The sequence below is a fragment of the Zalophus californianus genome, chromosome 12 (genome assembly GCF_009762305.2).
Source record: "Zalophus californianus isolate mZalCal1 chromosome 12, mZalCal1.pri.v2, whole genome shotgun sequence".
Lineage (NCBI taxonomy): Eukaryota > Metazoa > Chordata > Mammalia > Carnivora > Otariidae > Zalophus > Zalophus californianus.
The window spans coordinates 45,903,060-45,927,168 of NC_045606.1; the positions used below are offsets into that span (position 1 = coordinate 45,903,060).

Sequence of the window (24,109 nt, forward strand, 5' to 3'; positions counted from 1 at the left end):
TTAGTCTGGTCTGAGGAATTCAGCTGAATAGGGATCAAACCATTCTGAACACCTACGAACTCAAAAGGAGATCGAAGAGAAGAGTAGCAACAACACTCTGAACAGAAAAGCGACCACTTCCTGGAAGGTAGGACGTGCGGAGAAGTGAATCCGAGGCGATATTTGGGAGGATAGATGGCGGGGGGAAGGGCCTCCGTCGGCCGTTTCTGGCAAGTGATAGAGCCGCGGAGCACAAAATCGGACCTTTTAGAAGTCGGCTCCGCTGAGGGACGCCGCTCCAGTGGCTAAGGTGGGGGTGGAACCCTCGCGGGACAGTGGGGTCTCAGGACCCTCAGGGTCACAGAAAGACCGGGGGTGCCTGAGTGTGGCAGAGCTCCCAGGGATTGGAGCTAGGGAAGCCGGCAGCAGAGACAGAGCCAAGGCGCGGGCTCTCAGCTCAGGGTTGCCATAAACTGTGATACGCGGCCCAGTCGGGCCACTGCTCCTCCAACAGGGACCCAACAAGCGGCAGAGCCAGGGAGACCCCCCTTCCTCCCCCGGGAGGAGCTGCGTGGGAGTGCACCTCAGGGATCTGCTGGGTTTGGAGACTCCACACCGAGTTCGGTGCCAGAGATAGAAACGCTCGGTCACAGGCCGGGTGAGCACGGAGTGCGGCCGGAGACCGGGGACACAGGAGTGATTGACTGCTTTTCTTTGGGAGCTCACTGAGGACCGGGGTCCCGAGTTCTCGGCTCCACCGGGCAGAGACTGGGAGGCCACCATTTTCACTCTTGTCCTCCAAAGCTGTACCGAGAGCTTGCAGGGAACAAAAGCTCCGAGAGCAAACCCCAGCAGATTACTTAGCCCGGAGGGCAAGGGCGGGGTAATTCCGCCTCTGGCAAAGGCATTTGGGAACCACGGCAACAGGCCCCTCCCCCAGAAGATCAGCAAGAACAGCCAGCCAAGACCCAAGTTTACTGAGGAGGAGAACAGCAGAACTCCAGCGCTAGGGGAATACTGCACATAGAATTCATGGCTGTTTTACCATGATTCTTTAGTTTTTCAAAGTTAATTTTTTAACCGTTTTTTTTTTAATTTTTCTTTTTTCCTTTTTTAACCATCTTATGAATGCTTTTTAAATTTTTTTTTATTTTTCATTTGTAGAGTCATATTCTATCCCTTCATAGTAGTTACCCTTATTTTTGGCATATATATACAAGTTGTTCTCTCTTTAAAATTTTGAGATACAGTTTCTTCTACCAGATCAAAATATACCCTAAATCACTAGTGTATGCCTTTGTTCTAGTCTCCTGCCTGATCACATTCTCTCCCTTTATTTTTTCTTTTTTTAAATCTTCATTTTCAAACAACTTCTCAATTCCTTTTATAAAATCTTTTATAATTTTCATCTTTACAGTCATCTTCCATCCCTTCATTGTAGCAACCCTTATTTTGTAAATATGTAAGTCTTTCTTATCTTAAAATTTTAGGAGGCACTTTCTTCTAACAGACCAAAATACACCCAAAATCTAGTGTGTGGCACTGATCTATGCACTAGCCTGATCATATTTGATCATATTCTGTTTTTCTTTGGTTTGTTCTCTTTTTGTTTGTTTTTATCTTTTATTTTTTCTTTTTTTTCTTTCTTTTTTCTTTCTTTCCCTTTCTTTTCCCTGGTTTCAGGTCTTTTCTGATTTGTTTAGAGTATATTTGCTGGGGACGTTGTTAACCTGTTAGCATTTTGTTCTCTCATTCATCTATTCTCCTTTGGACAAAATGACAAGACGAAAAAAATCACTTCAGCAAAAAGAACAAGAGGTAGTACCGTCTGCCAGGGACCTACTCAATACAGACATTACTACAATGTCGGACATAGAGCTCAGAATCATGATTTTAAAGATACTAGCTGGGCTTGAAAAAAGCATGGAAGTTATTAGAGACACCCTTCCTGGAGAAATAAAAGAACTAAACGCTAACCAAATCGAAATCAAAAGGGCTATTAATGAGGTGCAATCAAAAATGGCGGTACTAACCACTAGGATAAATGAGGCAGAAGAGAGAATTAGCGATATAGAAGACCAAATGATGGAAAATAAAGAAGCTGAGAAAAAGAGAGATCAACAACTACTGGATGACGAGGGCAGAATTCGAGAGATAAGCGATATCATCAGATGAAACAACATTAGAATAATTGGGATCTCAGCAGAAGAGAGAGAGAGGGGCAGAAGGTCTACTGTAGCAAATTATAGCAGAGAACTTCCCGAATGTGGGAAAGGAAACAGGCATCAAAATCCAGGAGGCACAGAGAACCCCTCTCAAAATCAATAAAAATAGGTCAACACCCCGACATCTAATAGTAAAACATACGAGTCTTAGAGATAAAGAGAAAATCTTGAGAGCAGCTCAGGAGAAGAGATATGTAACCTACAATGGTTAGACTGGCAACATGAGACTGGCAACAGACCTATCCACAGAGACCTGGCAGGCTAGAAAGGACTGGCATGATATCTTCAGAGCACTAAATGAGAAAAATATGCAGCCAAGAATACTATATCCAGCTAGGTTGTCATTGAAAATATAAGGGGAGATAAAAAGCTTCCAGGACAAATAAAAACTAAAGGAATTTGCAAACACAAAACCAGCCCTACAAGAAATATTGAAAGGGGTCCTCTAAGCAAAGAGAGAGCCTAAAAGCAGCATAGACCAGAGAGGAACACAGACAATAGACAGTAATAGTCACCTTACAGGCAATACAATGGCACTAAATTCATATCTTTCAATAGTTACCCTGAATGTAAATGGGCTAAATGCCCCAATCAAACGACACAGGCCATCAGATTGGATTAAAAAACAAGACCCATCGATATGCTGTCTGCAAGAGATTCATTTTAGACCCAAAGACACCCCCACATTGAAAGTGAAGGGGTGGGAACCATTTACCATGCTAATGGACACCAAAAGAAAGCTGGGGTGGCAATCCTCATATCAGACAAATTAGATGTTAAACCAAAGACTATAATAAGAGATGAGGAAGGACACTATATCCTACTTAAAGGGTCTAGCCAACAAGAAGATCTAACAATTGCAAATATCTATGCCCCTAACATGGGAGCAGCCAATTATATAAGGCAATTAATAACAAAAGCAAAAAAACACATTGACAGCAATACAATAATAGTGGAGGACTTTAACACCCCCCTCACTGAAATGGACAGATCATCTAAGCAAAAGATCAACAAGGAAATAAAGACTTTAAACGACACATTGGACCAAATGGACTTCACAGACATATTCAGAACATTCCACCCCAAAGCAACGGAATAACATTCTTCTCTGGTGCCCATGGAACTTTCTCCAGAAGTGATCACATCCTAGGTCACAAATCAGGTCTCAACCGGTACCAAAAGATTGGGATTATTCCCTGCATATTTTCAGACCACAATGCTTTGAAACTAGAACTCAATCACAAGAGGAAAGTCAGAAAGAACTAAAATACATGGAGGCTAAAGAGCATCTTACTAAAGAATGAATGGGTCAACCAGGAAATTAAAGAAGAATTAAGAAAATCCATGGAAACCAATGAAAATGAAAACACAACTGTTCAAAATCTTTGGGATACAGCAAAGGCAGTCCTGAGAGGAAAGTATATAGCAATACAAGCCTTTCTCAAGAAACAAGAAAGGTCTCAAATACACAACCTAACCCTACACCTAAAAGAGCTAGAGAAAAAAGAGCAAATAAAGCCTAAACCCAGCAGGAGAAGAGAAATAAGATCAGAGCAGAAAGCAATGAAATAGAAACCAAAAGAACAGTGGAACAGATCAAAGAAACCTGGAGCTGGTTCTTTGAAAGAATTAACAAGATTGATAAACCCCTGGCCAGATTTATCAAAAAGAAAAGAGAAAGGACCCAAATCAACAAAATCATGAATGAAAGAAGAGAGATCACAACCAACACCAAAGACATACAAACAATTATAAGAACATATTATGAACAACTCTATGCCAGCAAATTAGATACCCTGGAAGAAATGGGTGCATTCCTAGGGATGTATCAAGTAACAAAATTGAAACAGGAAGAAATAGAAAACCTGAACAGACCTATAACCACTAAGGAAATTGAAGCAGTCATCAAAAATCTCCCAACAAACAAAAGCCCAGGGCCAGATGGCTTCCCAGGGGAATTCTACCAAACATTTAAAGAAGAATTAATACCTCTTCTCCTGAAACTGTTCCAAAAATAGAAATGGAAGGAAAACTTCCAAACTCATTTTATGAGGCCACCATTACCTTCATCGCCAAACCAGACAAAACCCCATCAAAAAGAAGAATTACAGACCAATATCCTTGATGAACATGGATGCAAAAATTCTCACCAAAATACTAGCCAATAGGATCCAAGAGTACATTAAAAGGATTATTCACCACGATCAAGTGGGATTTATCCCTGGGCTTCAAGGTTCGTTCACCATCCGCAAATCAATCAACGTGAATACAATACATTAACAAAAGAAAGAACAAGAATCATATGATCCTCTCAATAGATGCAGAAAAAGCATTTGACAAAGTCCAGCATCCTTTCTTGATCAAAACTCTTCAGAGTATAGGGATAGAGGGTACATACCTCAATATCATAGAAGCCATCTATGAAAAACCTACAGCAAATATCATTCTCAATGGAGAAAAACTGAGAGCTTTCTCCCTAAAGTCAGGAACGCGGCAGGGATGTCCACTCTCACTACTGCTATTCAACATATTATTAGAAGTCCTAGCCACAGCAATCAGACAACAAAAAGAAATCAAATGCCTCCAAATCAGCAAAGAGGAAGTCAAGCTCTCACTCTTTGCAGAAGATATGATACTTTATGTGAAAACCCAAAAGACTCCACCCCAAAACTGCTAGAACTCATACAGGAATTCAGTAAAGTGGCAGGATATAAAATCAATGCACAAAAATCAGTGGCATTCCCATACACCAACAACAAGACAGAAGAGAGACAAATTAAGGAGTCGATCCCATTTTCAATTGCACCCAATACCATGAGATACCTAGAAATAAATCCAACCAAAGAGGCAAAGGATCTGTACTCAGAAAACTATAAAAGACTCATGAAAGAAATTGAGGAAGACATAAAGAAATGGAAAAACGTTCCATGCTCACGGATTGGAAGAACAAACATTGTGAAGATGTCAATGCTACCTAGAGCAATCTACACATTCAATGCAATCTCCATCAAAATACCATCCACTTTTTTCAAAGAAATGGAACAAATAATCCTAAAATTTGTATGGAACCAGAAGAGACCCCGAATAGCCAGAGGAATGTTGAAAAAGAAAAGCAAGGCTGGCAGCATCACAATTCCGGTCTTCCAGCTCTTTTACAAGCTGTCATCATCAAGACAGTATGGTACTGGCACAAAAACAGACACATAGATCAATGGAACAGAATCGAGAGCCCAGAAATAGACCCTCAACTCTATGGTCAACTAATCTTTGACAAAGCAGGAAAGAATGTCCAGGAAAAAAGGGAAAAAAGACAGTCTCTTCAAGAAATGGTGGCAAAATTGGACAGCCACATGCAGAAGAATGAAACTGGACCATTTCCTTACACCACACACAAAAATAGACTCCAAATGGTTGAAAGACCTAAACGTGAGACAGGAGTCCATCAAAATCCTAAAGGAGAACACAGGCGGCAACCTCTTCGACCTCAGCCACAGCAACTTCTTCCTAGAAACATCGTCAAAGGCAAGGGAAGCAAGGGCAAAAATGACCTATTGGGACTTCATCAAGATAAAAAGCTTTTTTGCACAGCAAAAGAAACAGTGCACAAAACCAAAAGACAACCAACAGAATGGGAGAAATTATTGGCAAATGACATATCAGATAAAGGGCTAGTATCCAAAAATCTATAAGGAACTTATCAAACTAACACCCAAAGAACAAATAATCCATCAAGAAATGGGCAGAAGACATGAACAGACGTTTTTCCAAAGAAGACATCCAAATGGCCAACAGACACACGAAAAAGTGCTCAACATCGTTCACCATCAGGGAAATCCAAATCAAAACCTCAATGAGATACCATCTCACACCGGTCAGAATGGCTAAAATTAACAAGTCAGGAAACGACAGATGTTGGCAGGGATGCGGAAAAGGGGAACCCTCCTACGCTGTTGGTGGGAATGCAAGCTGGTGCAACCACTCTGGGAAACAGTATGGATGTTCCTCAAACAGTTGAAAATAGAGCTACCATACGGTCCAGCAGTTGCACTACTGGGTATTTACCCCAAAGAGACAAATGTAGGGATCCAAAAGGGTACATGCACCCCAATATTTATAGCAGCAATGTCCACAATAGCCAAACTGTGGAAAGAGCCAAGATGTTCATCAACAGATAAATGGATAAAAAGAGGTGGTCTATATACACAATGGAATATTATGCAGCCATCAAAAGGAATGAGATCTTGCCACTTGCAATGACGTGGATGGAACTGGAGGGTGTTATGCTGAGTGAAATAAGTCAATCAGAGAAAGACATGTATCATATGACCTCACTGGTATGAGGAATTCTTAATCTCAGGAAACAAACTGCGGGTTGCTGGAGTGGTGGGGGTTGGGAGGGATGGGGTGGCTGGGTGACAGACACTGGGGAGGGTATGTGCTATCATGAGCACTGTGAAGACTGTTGAATCACAGATCTGTACCTCTGAAACCAATGCAATATATGTTAAGAAATAAAAAAAGAATAAGACGATAGCAGGAGGGTCAGATTGAAGGGGAGTAAATCGGAAGGAGAGATGAACCATGAGAGACGATGGACTCTGAAAAACAAACTGAGGGTTCTAGAGGGGAGGTGGGGGCATGGGTTAGCCTGGTGATGGGTATTAAAGAGGGCACGTTCTGCGTGGAGCACTGGGTGTTATGCACAAACAATGAATCATGGAACACTATATCAAAAACTAATCATGTAATTTATGGTGATTAACATAACAATAAAACAATAAAAAACAATCATACACCATGAGCAAATGAAAATTATCCTGGATTGCTAAACAATGTCATACACACAGTAATAGAACGAAAGGAAAAAACCTCCTTGACAAACATCCATTCATAATAAAACTCTTAACAAACTAGGCATAGAAGGAATGTACCTGATAGCTCTGGTCCAACACAATGACACCGGAAGGCCATCAACTCATCTCCTCTATGGACACACCAAATCTATACCTATTTATAAAAGAAATTCCTCCTGAAGAATTGAAGGCTTACTGAACAGCTTCTTTAGAACAAAAGACCACATAGAGAACTGCAAGAGAGACAGAGGCATAGTAATAAAGGGAAACCACCAACACCCAACACTATGAACTACAGTGGAAAGAAAGTACTAAGGGAAAGTGAGCAGATTAATCTGTCCTGAAGGACAGACAAAAGCCACATTTTAGGAGAGCAACTCGTGTATAGAAGATCCAGCCCTAAAACTACACCAAACGGCTGGAAGTCTCTAGGTCAGAGCGGCTGGTGAGTGCAATGGTTTACACTCCCCAACCTCCAGCCTTGACAGTGCAGACCACAGTGGAGTTTCAGGTAACAGAGTCTGTGGCCTCAGCCAAAACCGGGCCCCTATGCTACACCAGTCTGGATGCCCTGGGGCACAGGGAAAAACCGTGGTTTACAAAAGCAATGAGAATATAGGATCTAGCCCTAGAACCTTGCCAAATGGCAAGAGAGCTGCTGGCACTCTTTTTGTAATGGAGGCGTTGCTGAGCAGTATGATTTACATTTACCCTTCACCTTGATATCATAGAGGGGAGTAGAATGCAAGCAGGCACCCTCGTTGACTTATCACCTCAGTGACCCCCTAGGACCCCAGACCACACAAGTCCCAGCTGTCCAACCAAAGTGGCCCCAAGGCAGCAAACACAAGGACACACCGGGTCATCGCTCACTACAGCTTCAGTCATTGTACCAGCGTGACACAGAAGATTCCCAGACCTGTACCGCTTCAGCTGAAGACAGCTTGCTAGGGCACTCCCAGCACAGAGCACTCCAGGACCTCCTGTCCCATGACTGACTTGGCTATGTTTTGGCTATAGCCCTGCCAAAGACAATCTGTGTCTTGAAACACCCTACCATTCACCACACCTTGGCTCCAGTCACCACACCTATATTCCTCTTGGGCTGAGAAGACTGGGACATACTGGCCTGCACCTACTTCAGCTTCAGTTGTCCTGTCATGGTGCCCTCTGTGTGCAGAACCCTGGGATTCCTTAGGCCCACACCCATTTCAGCTCCAGCCATTCACTGGAGCAGCTGAAGTATGGAAAGCAGTGGGACCCCCAGCCCTTATGAGGGACAGCTCCGGTTAGCCCAAGTCCCCAGGCACATACAGTCGACACAGGAAATGACCAGACACAAAACTCTTCCTTCAGTATTAGGAAAAGTAGGTGTTCTACCTAATTTATAGTAACAAACACATGAAGACAAGCAAATTGGGAAGAAAAAAGAGTATGTTCCAAATGAAAGAACAAGACAAACCTCAAAAAAAATGGACTAAAGATAAACCATAGGTATCAGAGAAAGTATAAAGTAATGATCATAAACATGCTCACCAGAATGGAGAAGAGTGGGAGAACTCAGTAAGAACTTAAATCAAGAAATATAAAATATAAAAGTAACCAATCAAAATTGAAAAAAAGCAACTGAAATGAAAAATACACTAAAGGGAATCAACAGATGGGTGGATGTTGATCAGTCTGCAAGTTAGGGTTATAAACATCATCCAAGTTGAACATCAGAAAGAAAAAAATATTTTTAAAAATTAGGATAGCTTGAGGATCTCTTGGACATCATTAAGTGAACAAACATTTGCAGTTTTAGAAAGATAGGAAGGGGCAGAAAACTTCCCTAACCTTGGGAAGAAAACAGACATCGAGGTTCAAGAATCACAAAGAGCTCCACACAGATAAACTTAAGGACGACACCATAACACCTAACATTTAAAACGTCAAACATTAAAGATAAAGAGAAGCAAAAAGTTACTTAGAAAGCTAACACCAAAGGGCTATTAGCTGATTTTTCAGTAGTAACTTTGAAGTCCAGAAAGGAGTGGCTTGATATATGCAAAAAGCTGAAAGGGAAATGCCTACACCAAGCATATTCAACTTGGAAAAGGTTATCATTCAGAATTGAAGGAGAGATAATGAGTTTCCTCAGACAAACAAAAGTTAAAGAAGTTCATCACTAGTAAACCAGTCTTACAGGACATGTTAAAGGGACTTTCTTAAGTGGGAAAAAAAAAACAAAAAACAAACATAAAAGAAAATTATGAATAAAAAGAGAAACTATTAAAATATATGCATAAAATGGGGAGGACTGGGCAGATAAAAAGTTCTTTGAGAAAGTGTTTTAACTTAAGTAACCATCAATTAATATAGATTACAATAGACTTATGATGCACTGTGTGACTCTTATAGTAAACACCAACTAAAAACCTAACACAAAAAATAAAAAGAAAGCCACATATAGCATTACAGAAAGTCAACAATCATGAAGAGATCAAGAAAGAAACAAGAACTATCAAACAACTGGAAAACACGTAACAAATGGCAATAAATACCTATCAATTATTTATTTTTTTAAAGGTTTGACAGAGAGAGAGAGCTGGGGGAGGGTCAGAGGGAGAGAATCTTCAAGCATACTGCCCATAGAGTGCAGAACCCCAGGCAGGACTCAATCGCATGACCCATGAGATCATGACCTGAACCAAAACCAAGAGTTGGATGCCTAACTGACCGAACCACCCAGGGCCCCTCAATTACTACTTTAAATGTAAATGGTCTAAAGGCTCCAATCAAAAGATAAAAGGTGGCAGAATGGATATAACCCAACCCATTTACTTACTGCTCACAAGAGACTCACTTCAGATGTCTGACACATATTCAAAGTGAAAGGATGAAAAATATATCCAATACAAATGGAAGAAAGAGAAAAGACTGTAACAAAGATAGAGGAGGACATTACCTAATGATAAAAACACAAAGCCCAGACTATTTGAGAAAAAAAGAAGACACAAAGTCAGAAAAGAAAAAGAATCAACAACTGACACCACAGAACTACAAAGGATTATAAGAGATGACTACAAAAACTATATGCCAACAAACTGAACAAATAGAAGAAATGGATAAATTCCAAGAAACATACAATCTTTCATACCTGACTCAGGAAGAAATAGAAAAATCCAAACAGACCAATTACTAGTAACAAAATTGAAATGGTAATCAAAAAGCTCTCAAGAAACAGAAGCCCGGTACCATACGGATTCACAGTTCACTTCTACCAAACATTTATAAAACAGTTAATATCTATTCTCAAACTGTTCCAAAAACTAGAAGAGGAAAGAAAGAAAGATTTCAAATACATTCTACAAGACCACCATTACCTAATGTGAAAAAAAACAGATAAAGACATCACCAAGAAAGAATACTACAGGCCAACATTCCTGATGAATGTCGATGCAAAAAAAATCTTTCTATTTTTTTAAGATTTTATTTATTTGAGAGAGAGTGAGAGAGAGCACGATTGGGGTGAGGGGCAAGGGGAGAAAAAGACTCCCCACTGAGCAGGGAGCCTGATGTGGGGCTCCATCCCAGGACTCCAGAATCATGATCTGAGCTGAAGGCAGATGCTTAATCAACTGAGCTACCTAGGAGCCCTAGATTCAAAATTTTTAACAAGATATTAGCAAACCACATTCAACAAGACATTGAAAGGATCATTCACCATGATCAAGTAGGATTTACTCCAGGGATGCAAGGATGGTTTAATATTCCACAAATCAATGTTATATACCTCATCAACAAAATGAGGACACAAATTATATGATTACCTCAAAAGAACAGAAAAATCATTGAACAAAATTCAACATCTTTTCATATTAAGCAGTCTCAACAAAGTGTATTCAAAGGAAACACCTGAACATAACAAAGGCCATATATGAAAAGTCTACAGCTGACAACATACTCAATGGTGAAAACAAGAGCTTTTCCTCTAAGTTTAGGAATAAGGCAAAGAGGTCTACTCTCATCACTAATACTCAGTATAATACCGGAAGTCCTAGCCAGAAATCAGACAAGAAAAAGAAATAAAATCATCCAAACTGGTAAGGAGAAAGAGAAACTGTTGTTGTTTGCAGATGACATGATATTATACATAGAAAACCGTAAAGACTCTACCAAAAAGATATTAGAATAAATGCATTCAATAAAACTGCAGGATAAAAATACAAAGAAATCAGTTGTGTTTCATTAATAATGAAATACCAGAAAGAGAAATTAAGAAAACAATTATATTTACAATGGCACAAAAAAGAAGAAAATACCTAGGAATAAACTTAACCAAGGAGGTGGAAGACCTGTTTTGTGAAAATTCTGAAACATTGATAAGAACAAATGAAGACGACACAAATGGAAAGATACTCCATGTTCATGGATTGGAAAAATCAATATTGTTAAAGGTTCATATCAGTCAATGTAATCCTTAAGAAAACACCAATAACATTTTTCATACAACTAGAACAAACCCTAAAGTTTGTAGGGAACCACAAAAGACCTAGAATAGCCAAAGAAATCTTGAGAAAGAACAGTAAAGCTGGGGTTACCACAATCTCAGATTTTAACTCATATTACAAAGCTTTAGTAATCATAACAGTATGCTACTGGCACTGAATAATCAGAAAGATCACTGGAACAGAATAGAGAGCCTAGAAATAAAGTCACACTTACATGGTCAATTAATCTTTGACAGAGGTGGTAAGAATATGCAATGGGGGAATAGACAGTCCCTTCAGTAAATCATGTTGGGAACACTGGACAGCTACATGCACAAGTATAAAACTAAACCACTGTCTTACATAATACACAAAATAAACTCAAAATGGATTAAAAACCTAAACATATGACTTGAAACCATAAAGTTTCTAGAAGGAAAGATAGGCAGTGTTTTTGACATTGGTCTGAGCAAAATTTTTCTAGATATGTCTTCTCAGTAAAGGGCAACAGTAGCAAAAATGAACTATTGGGACTACACCAAAATGAAAAGCTTTTGCACAGAAATACCATCAAGAAAATGAAAAAGCAACCTAGTGAATGGGAAAATATATTGAAAAATGACATATTTGATAAAGAGTTAATAATTCAAAATATATAAAGAACTTACAGAACTCAATACCAAAAAACAATCTGATTTACAAATGGCCAGAGAATTAGATATTTTTTCCAAAGAAGTCAAACAAATGGTCTACAGACACATGTAAAGATGCTGAACATCACTAATCGTCACAGAAATGCAAATCAAAACCACAATGAGATGTCACTTAACATTTGTAAGAATGGCTAGCTTTAAAAAGAACAAGTGTTGGCAAAGATGTGGAGAAAATCGAACCTCTGTCCATTATTGGTGGAAATGTAAATTGGTGCAGCAACTCTGGAAAATAGTAGGGTGGTTCCTTAAAAAATTAAAAATAGAAATACTATATGATTCAGTAATTCTAATACTGAGTATTTACCCAAAGAATAGGAAAACACTAATGCAAAAAGATATACCCCAATATTAACTACAGCATTATTTACAATAACCAGGTTATGGAAGCCACCCAAGTGTCCACACATAGATGAATGACTAAAGAAGATGTGGTTGTATTTAGATACTTAAGTTCTTTATATATTTTCAAATAAAGAAAATGATCCCTTTTATGATAGTATCAAAAATAATAAAATTCTTAGGAATAAACTTAACCAAGAAGGAAGATCTTAACTTTGAAAACTGTAAGACATGTATGAAAGAAAATGTGGAGACCTAAACAAATGTAAAGACATCCAACGTTTATGGATTTTAAGAATTAATATTGTTAAAGTGTCTATACTACCCCAAAACATGTTTTCATTCAATTCAATCGTATCCAGATTCAAAAACCACTTTCTACAGAAATAGAAACAACGTCCTAAACTGTATATGGAAACACAACAACCCTAAACAGCCAAAGCAATCCTGAGAAAGAAGAACACAGTGAGAGTCCTCTTACTTCTTGACTTCAAGTTCTATTATTAAGATATAATCAATATAATACATTATGAGCATTAAAACAGACATATAAACCAATATAACAGAATCAAGAGCCCAGAAATAAGCCCAAGTACATATGGTCAACTAGTATATGACAAAAGAGTCAAGAATACTCTATGGAGAAAAGGCAGTCTCATCTCAGCAGTAAATGGTGCTGGGAAAACTGGATTTTCACATGTTAAAGAATGAAACTAGACCTCTATCATATACATTCACAAAATGAATTTAAAACTTAAATATAAGGTCTAAAACTATAAAACAGATCAAAGAAAATCTAGGAAAAAGTTCTTCGACATGGGTCTTGGCAATGATTTTTTTGGACGTGACACCTAAAGCACAAACAACTACTTAAATAAATAAGTGAAGTGACATCAAACTAAAAAGCTTGTGCATAGCAAAAGAATCAACAAAATGAAAATACAACCTACAGAATGGGAGAAAATATTTGTAAGCCATAAATACACACACACACACACACACACACACACACACACACACACACACACACACTGGAATATCTTCTAGGCATAAAACAAAACATAACAAAACAATACAAAAACAAGAAAACTGTGCCACTTGCAAAAACATGAATGGACCTTGAGGGCCTTATGCTTAGTGAAATAAGAGAAAAACACATACTGTATACTCTCACATGTGTAATCTAAAAACAAAAACAAAACGAAAATAGAAAAAGATTAGATTTTTGTTTGCCAGTTGTGGGCGTCAGGAGTAGGAATAATTGGATGGATGTGTTCAAAAGGCACAGACTTCCAGTTTTAAGATAAATGTGTACTAGGGATGTAATATAAAACTTGATGACTATAGTTAACACTGTTATATCATATGTGTGTGTATGTGTGTGTATACACATATATGTTTACCATTAATAGTGTAAATCCCAAATATTCTTATCATAATGGAAAATAGTATTGTGTATATATAATGTATGTTAACTAAACTAGTTGTGGTAACTGCTTCATTATATATTTAAGTCCATCATTATGATGTACACCCTAGGCTTACACAGTGGTACTTATCAATTAAATCTCAATAAAAGTGGAGAAAAATCTTATGATTCTCTCAGGAGATACAGAAAAAGCATTTGACAAAATGCAACTCTTTTTTAAATTATTTTATTAGAATCTTTGTTAACTACAAAATATGGGGCTGCCATTATGTTTTCATTAAAGCAAGCAACTTTTATGATAGAAACCTTGAACAAAATAGGTGTAGAAAGAACATAACTCAACATAATAAAGCACAGACTAACAGCATTATACTTAACAGTAAAAACTGATGTCTGGTTCCTGCACTGAGAGGAAAGATAAGGATGCCCACTCCCACTGCTTTTGTTCACCATAGTACTGCAAGTCCTAGCTAGAGCAATTAGACAAACCAAAGAAATAAAAAGCATCCAAATTGGAAAGAAAGAAGTAAAATAGTTGTTATTTGCACATGATATGCTTTTATATATAGAAAACTTTATTGACTCACCCAAAAAACTGTTCAAACTAACCAACCAATTCAGTGAAGTTGCAGGTTATAAAATCAACAAGCAGAAATCAGCTGCATTTCTATGCACTAACAAAACATGTAAAGAAATAAACTACCTTGGAACAGAAAAGATGGCAGAGGAGCAGGGGACCCTGTTCCAACCGGTCGGCGGACCTTAGCTGGATATCTACCAGACCACTCTGAACACCCACGAAATCAGCCTGAGATGTAAGAAGATATATCTGGATCTCCACAAACAGAATATCGCAGGCAGTTGGTTTTGAGGTACAAAGCAGGGGGCCATGATTCTATGGGCAGAAATCCAAGGATAAACGGAAGGGGGAAGGAGCCAGCCATGGGGATTCTACACCGCCTGTGAAAGATAACCTCCCGCGCTAGGGACTGGGCCCAGACTCGCAGTCCAGTAGAGGTGGGGAAAGGACCTTAGGGCAGTCCCCAGATGGAAACCCAGAGCAGCGAGGTCACACATGTGAACAGGGGGCGGCTGGTGGTTTTAGAAGCACAAAGGGCAGAGATGTGCCCCAACCTGGAGGCGAGGACTGGGAGCGATGCTGAGGGGCTCACAACCCAGGATGCTGCAGTTTATAGCAGCACGGACAGAAATGGAGATAGTGTGGCCTGGAGAGCTCACTGAAGAACAGACGGCAATCTCTCTGCTCTGAGGCAGAGGGTTGGAAACAGTTTCTTCCGCTCTGACTCTTGGAAAAGACACGGAAAGCCACCAGGGAAAGCCACCAGAGAACAAAAACCGGTTTTCACTGAGCCCATCCCCCGCCACAGGGGGCAGGGCAAGCCTGCCCAACCAGGTTTGCCTGAGTAACAGCGTGGCAGGGCCCTCCCCCAGAAGACAGGCTGGGAGAAAAAGAGGCCAGAAACCCTAAGGTCCCTAGAAAACAAGTGCATCTTGCTTGGGTTGTGGTCAATAATTTAGACTCTCTACATTCCCTCAACCACCACTCAACAGAATGACTAGGAGGAGAAACCACCAAAATAGGGAAGACTCAGAAATTATGACTTATGCCACAGATTTACAAATGGATTCAGATATAACCAAGATGTGGGAGATGGAATTCAGGGTAGCAATTGTGAAGACAATGGCTAGAATGGAGAAATCAATTAATGGCAACATAGAGTCTCTAAGGGCAGAAATGAAAGTTGAATTGGCAGATCATAAGTGCTATCAATGAGATCCAATCTAATCTAGATAATCTAACAGCTAGGGTAGGCAAGGCAGAAGAACGAATTAGTGACTTAGAAGACCAATTAATAGACAAAAAGGGAAAAGAGGAGGCCAGGGGAAAAACAACTCAGAATCCATGAAAATAGAATCAGAGAAATAACTGACACCATGAAATGTTCCAATGTCAGAATTATTGGAATCCCTGAGGGGGTGGAGAGAGAGAGAGGACTAGAAGCTATATTTGAGCAAATCGTAGCTGAGAACTTACCTAATCTGGGGAATGAAACAAATATTCATGTCCTAGAGGCATAGAGGACCCCTCCCATTATCAAGGAAACAGGCCAACACCCTGGCATGTAATAGTAAAACTCACAAATTTAGAACCAAGGAAACCATCTTAAGGGCAGTTAGGGGGAAGAGATTCCTTACATATAGAGGGAGGAGCATCAAAATAGCGTCAGACCTAACCACAGAGAGCTGGCAAACCAGAAAGGCCTGGCAAGACATATTCAGGATATTAATGAGAAGAACATGCATCCAAGAATACTTTATCCAACAAGGCTGTCATTTAGAATGGATAGAGAGATGCAGAGCTTCCACGACTGGCAGAAACTGAAAGAATATGTCACCACTAAGCCGGCCCTGCAAGAAATATTAAGGGGGGGGAGGGGTTCTATAAAAGGAGAAAGACCCCAAGAGTGATATAGAAAAGAAATTTACAGGGACAGTCTATAAAAACAAGGTCTTCACAGGCAACATGATGACAATTCATTTCTTTCAATAATCACTCTCAACGTGAACAGCCTAAATGCTCCCATAAAATGGCACAGGCTTGCAGACTGGATAAAAAGGATGCATCCATGTGCTGTCTACAAGAGACATTTTGAACGTAAAGATACATCCAGACTGAAAGTGAAGGGATGGAGATACATCTTCCATGCCAAGAGACCTCAGAAGAAAGCTGGGGTAGCAATTCTTATATCAGACAAATTAGATTTTAAACTAAAGTCTGTAGTTAGAGACAGAAGGACACTCTATCATTCTTAAAGGGTCTATCCAACAAGAAGATCTAACAATTGTAAATACGTTCCCAACACGGGAGCAGCCACCTACATAAGCCAACTGTTAACCAAAATAAAGTTGTCATATTGATAACAATACGTTAATTGTAGGAGACCTCAATACTCCACTCTCAGCAATAGACACATCATCTAAGCAGAAAATCAACAAAGAAAAAAGAGCTTTGAGGGACACACTGGACCAGATAGACCTCATAGATATATACAGAACATTCCACCCTAAAACAACAGAATACTCATTCTTCTCAAGTGCACATGGAACTTTCTCCAGAATAGACCATATACTGGGTCACAAATCAGGTCTCAACTGATACCAAAAGACTGAGATTATTCCCTGCATAATCTCAGACCATAATGCTTTAAAACTGGAACTCAATCATAAGAAAAAATTTGGAAGAAATTCAAACACTTGGAAAATAAAGACCACTCTTCAAGCATGTTTAGGTCAACCAGGAAATCAAAGAAGAACTTAAACAATTCATGGAAACCAAAGAGAATGAAAACACATCAGTCCAAAACCTATGGGATACTGCAAAGGCGGTCCTAAGGGGGAAATACATAGCCATCCAAGCCTCACTCAAAAACATAGAAAAATCCCGAATTCACCAACTAATGCTACACATTAAAGAACTAGAGAAAAAGCAACAAACGATGCCTAAGTCACACATTAGAAGAGAAATAAGATTAGAGCAGAGATCAATGAATTAGAAACCAGAAACACAGTAGATCAGATCAACAAAACTAGAAGCTGGTTCTTTGAAAGAATCAATAAAATCGATAAACCACTGGCCAGACTTATCCAAAAGAAAAGAGGACCGAAATTAATAAAATTATGAATGAGAAGAGAGAGATCACGACTAACACCAAGGAAATAGAAACAATTATTAGAAATTATTATCAACAACTATATGCCAATAAACTGAGCAATCTGGATGAAATGGATGCATTCCTGGAAACCTATAAATTTGCAAGACTGAAACAGGAAGAAACTGACAACCTGAATAGGCCAATAACCAGTAACGAGACTGAAGCAGTGATCAAAAACTTCCCCCAAAAAATAAGAGTCCAGGGCCTGATGGATTCCCTGGGGAATTCTACCAAACATTCAAAGAAGAAATAATACCTATTCTCCTGAAGCTGTTTCAAAAAATAGAAACAGAAGGAAAGCTTCCAGACTTATTCTATGAGGCCAGCATTACCTTAATCCCCAAACTAGGCAAAGACCCCATCAAAAAGTAGAATTTCAGACCAATATCCCTGATGAATATGGATTCCAAAATCCACAACAAATTCCTAACTAGTAAGATCCAACAATACATTAAAAGGATCATCCACCACGACCAAATGGGACTTATCCCCGGTATGCAAGGGTGGTTCAACATCTGCAAATCAATCAGTGTGATAGAACACATTAATAGGAGAGAGAAGAACCATATGGTCCTCTCAATTGACGCAGAAATAGCATTTGACAAAATAAAGCATCCTTTCCTGATTAAAACTCTTTAGAGTATAGCAATAGAGGGAACATTCCTCAAGTTCATAAAATTCATCTATGAAAAACCCACAGTGATCATCATCCTCAATGGGGAAAAGTTGAGAGCCTTTCCCTTAAGATCAGGAACATGTCAAGGATGCCCGCTCTCGCCACTACTGTTCAACATAGTACTAGAAGTCCTAGCAACAGCAATCAGACAACAAAATGAAATGAATGTATTCAAAGTGGCAAAGAAGTCAAATTCTCTCTTTTTGCAGATGACATGATACTTTATGTAGAAAACCCAAAGACTCCACCCCCAATTTACTAGAACTCATACAGCAAATCAGTAATGTGGCAGGATACAAAGTCAATGCACAGAAATCAGTTGCTTTCTTATACACTAACAATGCAACTGTAGAAAGAGAAATTAGAGAAATGATTCCATTTACAATAGCACCAAAAACCATAAGATACCTTGGAATAAACCTAACCAAAGGGGTAAAGGATCTATACTCTAGGAACTACAGAACACTCCTGAAAGAAATTGAAGAAGACACAAAAAGATGGAAAAACATTCCATGCTCATGGATCAGAAGAATAAACATTGTTAAAATATCTGTGCAACCCAGAGCAGTCTATACCTTCAATGCCATCCTGATCAAAATTCCAATGACATTTTTCAAAATGCTGGAACAAGCAGTCTTAAAATTTGTATGGAATCAGAAAAGACCCCGAATCGCCAAGGAAATGTTGAAAAAGAAAAACAAAGCTGGGGGCATGACATTGCCCGATTTCAAGCTATATTACAAAGCAGTGATCACCAAGACAGCATGGTACTGGCACAAAAATGGACATATAGACCAATGGAAAATAATAGAGAGCCCAGATATGGATCCTCAACTCTATGGTCAAATAATCTTTGACAAAGCAGGAAAAAATATGCAATGGAAAAAAGACAATCTCTTCAATAAATGGTGCTGGGAAAATTGGACAGCCACATGTAGAAGAAAGAAACTCAACCATTCTCTGATACCATACACAAAGATAAACTCAAAATGGACGAAAGACCTCAATGTGAGACAGGAATCCATCAAAATCCTAGAGGAGAACATAGGCAGTAACCTCTTTGATACTGGCCACAGCAACTTCTTTCAAGATATATCTCCAAAGGCTAGTGAAACAAAAGCAAAAATGAACTTTTGGGACTGCCTCAAGATAAAAAGCTTCTGTACAGCAAAGGAAACAGTCAACAAAACAAAAGAGGCAACCCACAGAATGGGAGAAGATATTTGCAAATGACACCACAGATAAAGGGCTGGTATCCAAGATCTATAAAGAACTTCTCAAACTCAACACCCAAAAAACAAATAATCGAGTCACAAAATGGGCAGAAGACATGAACAGACACTGCTCCAAAGAAGACATACAAATGGCCAACAGACACATGAAAAAATGTTCATCATCATTAGCCATCAGGGAAATTCAAATCAAAACCACACTGAGATACCACCTTACGCCAGTTAGAACGGCAAAAATTGACAAGGCAAAAAACAACAAATGTTGGAGAGGTTGTGGAGAAAGGGGAACCCTCTTACACTGTTGGTGGGAATGCAAGTTGGTACAGCCACTTTGGAAAACAGTGTGGAGATGCCTCAGAAAATTAAAAATAGAGCTATCCTATGACCCAGCAACTGCACTCCTGGGTATTTACTCCAAAGACACAGATGTAGTGAAAAGAAGGGCCATGTGCACCCCAATGTTCATAGCAGCAATGTCTGCAATAGCCAAACTGTGGAAGGAGCCAAGATGCCCTTCAACAGACGAATGGATAAAGAAGATGTGGTCCATATATACAATGGAATATTACTCAGCCATCAGAAAGGATGAATACCCAACTTTTACATCAACATGGATGGGACTGGAGGAGAGTATGCTAAGTGAAATAAGTCAAGCAGAGAAAGTCAATTATCATATGGTTTCACTTATTTGTGGAACATAAGGAATAGCAGGGAGGACATTAGGAGAAGGAAGGGAAAAATGAAGGGGGAGGATTGGAAGGGGAGATGAACCATGAACCATGAGAGACTATGGACTCTGAGAAACAAACTAAGGGTTTCAGAGGGGCGGGGGGTGGGGGGGTGGGTTAGCTCAGTGGTGGTTATTAAGGATGGCATGTACCGCATGGAGCACTGGGTGTTATACGAAAACAATGAATCACTACATCACTACCTCAAAATCTAATGATATATGGTGACTAACATAATAAAAGTAAAAATTAAATAAAACTAAAAAAATAAAAAATAAACTATCTCATTCAGAAGAGCACAAAAATCAGTAATACACTTGGAATATATTTAAGCAACAAGGTGAAAGATCTATATAATGAAAGCTACAAAAACATCCATGAAAGAAATTTAAGACACAAACACATGGAAAGATATATCATGTTCATGGATCACAATTTTGTGAAAATGGCTATACTACCCAAAGTCATCTATAGATTCAACACATCCCTAGCAAAATTCTATTCGTGTCTTTCACAGACATAGAAAAAAACAAACCTAATGTTTTTATGGAACCACAAAACAGACGTATAAAAACAAATATCCAAAGTTATCCTGAGAAAGAACATTAAGTAAAATCAGCACATTCCTGATTTCCAGTTGCTCTGCAAAGCCATAGTAATTGAAATAGTATGGTACTGGCATAAAAAATAGACTCACTGCAATGGAACACAATAGAGATCATAGAAATAAACTCCCCTATTTAGAGTCAACTCATATTTGACAAGGGAGCCAAGAATACTGAACAGGGACAGGGTAACCTTTTCAGCAAATGGTGTTGGGCAAACTGGATAACCCTATGCAGAAAAATGAAATTGGATCCCTCGCACACACCAGTCACAAAAATTAAGTCCAAGTGGATTAAATACTTCAACTAAGAGCTCCTACTATAAACCTTCTAGAAGAAAACATAGGAAAGCAGCTCTTTGACAATGGTTTTGGACATGATTTTTCAGGTATGACACCAAAAGCACACGATACAAAAGCAAAAATCAACAAATGGCCCTGTAACAAACTGAAAAGTTTCTGCACAGCAAAAGAAAGTATCAAGAAAATGAAAGGGCAGTCTATAGGATGGGATAAAATATTTTCAAGCCATCTATCAGATAGGGACTAATATCCAAAATATATAATGAATTCATACAACTCAGTAACAAAAAATAATCCAGTAAAACCATGGGTACAGGAACTAGTTATTTTTCCAAAGGAGACATCCAAAAGGCCAAGGTACATAGAAGGTACTCAACATTACTAATCATCAGGGAAATGCATATCAAAGCCATTAGACATCACCTTCTGACTGCTAGAATGGCTGTCATCAATTAATAGGAGATAACTGTAGGTGAGGTTACAGAGAAAAGGAACCCCTGTGCTCTGTTGGTGGGACTGTAAATTGATTCAGCCATTGTGGAAAACAGTATGGAAGTTTCTCAGAAATTAAAAATAGAATTACCATATGTTCCAGGCATTCCACACACGTGTAAATATCCCAAAGATATGAAAACAGGATATCTAAGAGATATATGCACTTACATGTTCATTGCAGCATTATTCACAAAAGCAATATATGAAAACAATGTGTGTTCATCGACACATAAATGGATAAAGAAGACATCGTAAGAGTTCTATGAAGAAGGAAAAGTAGGAGGATCCCGAGCTCACCTCCCACGGGCACAAGAAGGAAACTATATATATCACAACTCATTCTGAACATGACCTGAAGATATGCAGAATGGATCTTCCACCATTAAAGACATAAAGGTGAAGCCATATGAAGAAGGGTAGAAGGGGCAGAGATGTGGTCTAGAACCAAATTCCCGGCACAATGGCCCACAAGAAGGAGGGATATCATAGGCATAAAGGTCTTCCCCAAGGAGTGAAGAGATAAGCCCCACATTGGGCACCCCTGGTTCTGGCAACCTGCACCAGGAAGACAAACCAATGACAGGCTTTGAAAATCAGTAGAGCTTAACTCCAGAAAAGCTGAAGAGCTATAGAAAACCAAGCCACACAGAAAAAGCCATTTCAAAAGCACCTGTGTTACATGTGAAGGAGATGTGATTAATTTTAGGCGAAATGCCAGACGGGAAGAGACATGTAGGAGCTTTCTCTGGGATGAGATGTACTGGCAGGCACCTTTATATTTTTGCCCTCCTTCAGCCTAGCTGACCTGATGCTTGCAGAAGCCAGTTCTGGCACTCTCCATCTACCTTGTTAGCACCACTTTCCTCTGAAGATCCACCAAAACCAACCTGCTTTCCCCAACAGACACCCCTCCTAAGCACCTCCAGCCCCACCACACATAGCACAGCCTTGGTTGGAACTGGCATCCCCCAAAAGTGACAACTACCCACCAGCATGCCTACAACAGTTGCAGTCCAGTCACAAAAGGAGGGTGTATGCAAATCACACAGTTCAAACATACGGACAACCTGGTTCTGGTGACTGAAGTCCTTGCACTACTGAGCTCCACAGGATGCTTTCTACATAAGGCCTCTAGTTTCGAGACAAGGTGACCTACCTGACCTAATACATAAAAACAAAAAGAGAGCCACACAAAATGAAGAGATAAGGAATATATTCCAGTGAAATAATAAGATAAAAATTTCAGAAAAAGAGCTAAACAAAGTGGAGACTACCCAGTAAAGATTTCAAAGTAATGGTCATAAAGATGTGCACTGGATTTGAGAATAGATTGGATGAAATCAGAATTTCAACAAAGAGAAACAAATTTTTATAAAGAACCAATCAGAGCTGAAAGATACAGTAACTAAAATGAAAAATACACTAAGGGGTAACAACAGCAGATTAGAAGATGAAAAATGGTTAAGTAATCTGGAAGACAAGGTAGGTAATGAAAAGCACCCAAGCTGAACATCAGAAAGAAAAAAAAACATTTTTTTTTTAAAAAAAGAATTTTTAAAAATGAGGATAGGTTAAGGGACCAATGGGACATCAAGCATACTAACATTCACCCTGTACAGGCTCCAAAAGGAGAAGAGAGAGAGAGAAGGGGGCAGAAAGCTTATTTGACAAAATAATAGCTGAAGAATTCCCCAATCTGTGAAAGAAAACACATCTAGGTTTAGGAAGCACAGACATCTACCAAAAATATGAACCCAAGGAGGTCCATATCAAGATACAGAATAGTTAAAATGTCAAGAATTAAAGATAGAGACTCTTACAAAGGAGCAAGAGAAAAAGAAATAGTTATGTACAAGGGAAACCCCATTAGGCTATCAGCTGATTCAGGAGAAACTTTGAAGGCCAGAAGAGACTGGCATGATATATTCAATGTGATGAAAGGAAAAACTCCCAACTAAGAATACTCTACACAGCAAGGTTATCATTCAGAATTGAAGAGGAGATGAAGAGTTTCCCAAACAAAATTTAATGAGACTATCAGCACTCAACTGGCCTTAAAAGAAATGTTAAAAGGAGTTTTTTAAGCAGAAAAGAAAAGCCCTAAGTGAAAGGAAGGAAATTATGAAAGTACAAGGTTTCACTGGTAAAAGCAAATATAAAGAGAACAATCACTTATAAAGCTAGTTTGAAGCTACTTAAAAAAGTAGTTAAATCAATTATTTCTATAAAAGTTAGTTGAGACACACAAAATACAAAGTTGAAAAATGTGGCATCATATACATAATACATGGAGTGGAGGAGTAAAAAGACAATGCTTTTAGAATGTG

The 24,109-nt window shown here is 39.0% G+C and overlaps 1 long non-coding RNA gene across 2 annotated transcripts in view; it reads right to left on the minus strand.

Moving 5' to 3' along the window:
• The window catches only part of LOC113911747, a 227,126-nt gene that overhangs the window by 45,139 nt on the left and 157,878 nt on the right, over positions 1 to 24,109 (minus strand). The gene's annotated exons all lie outside the window — the stretch shown is intronic.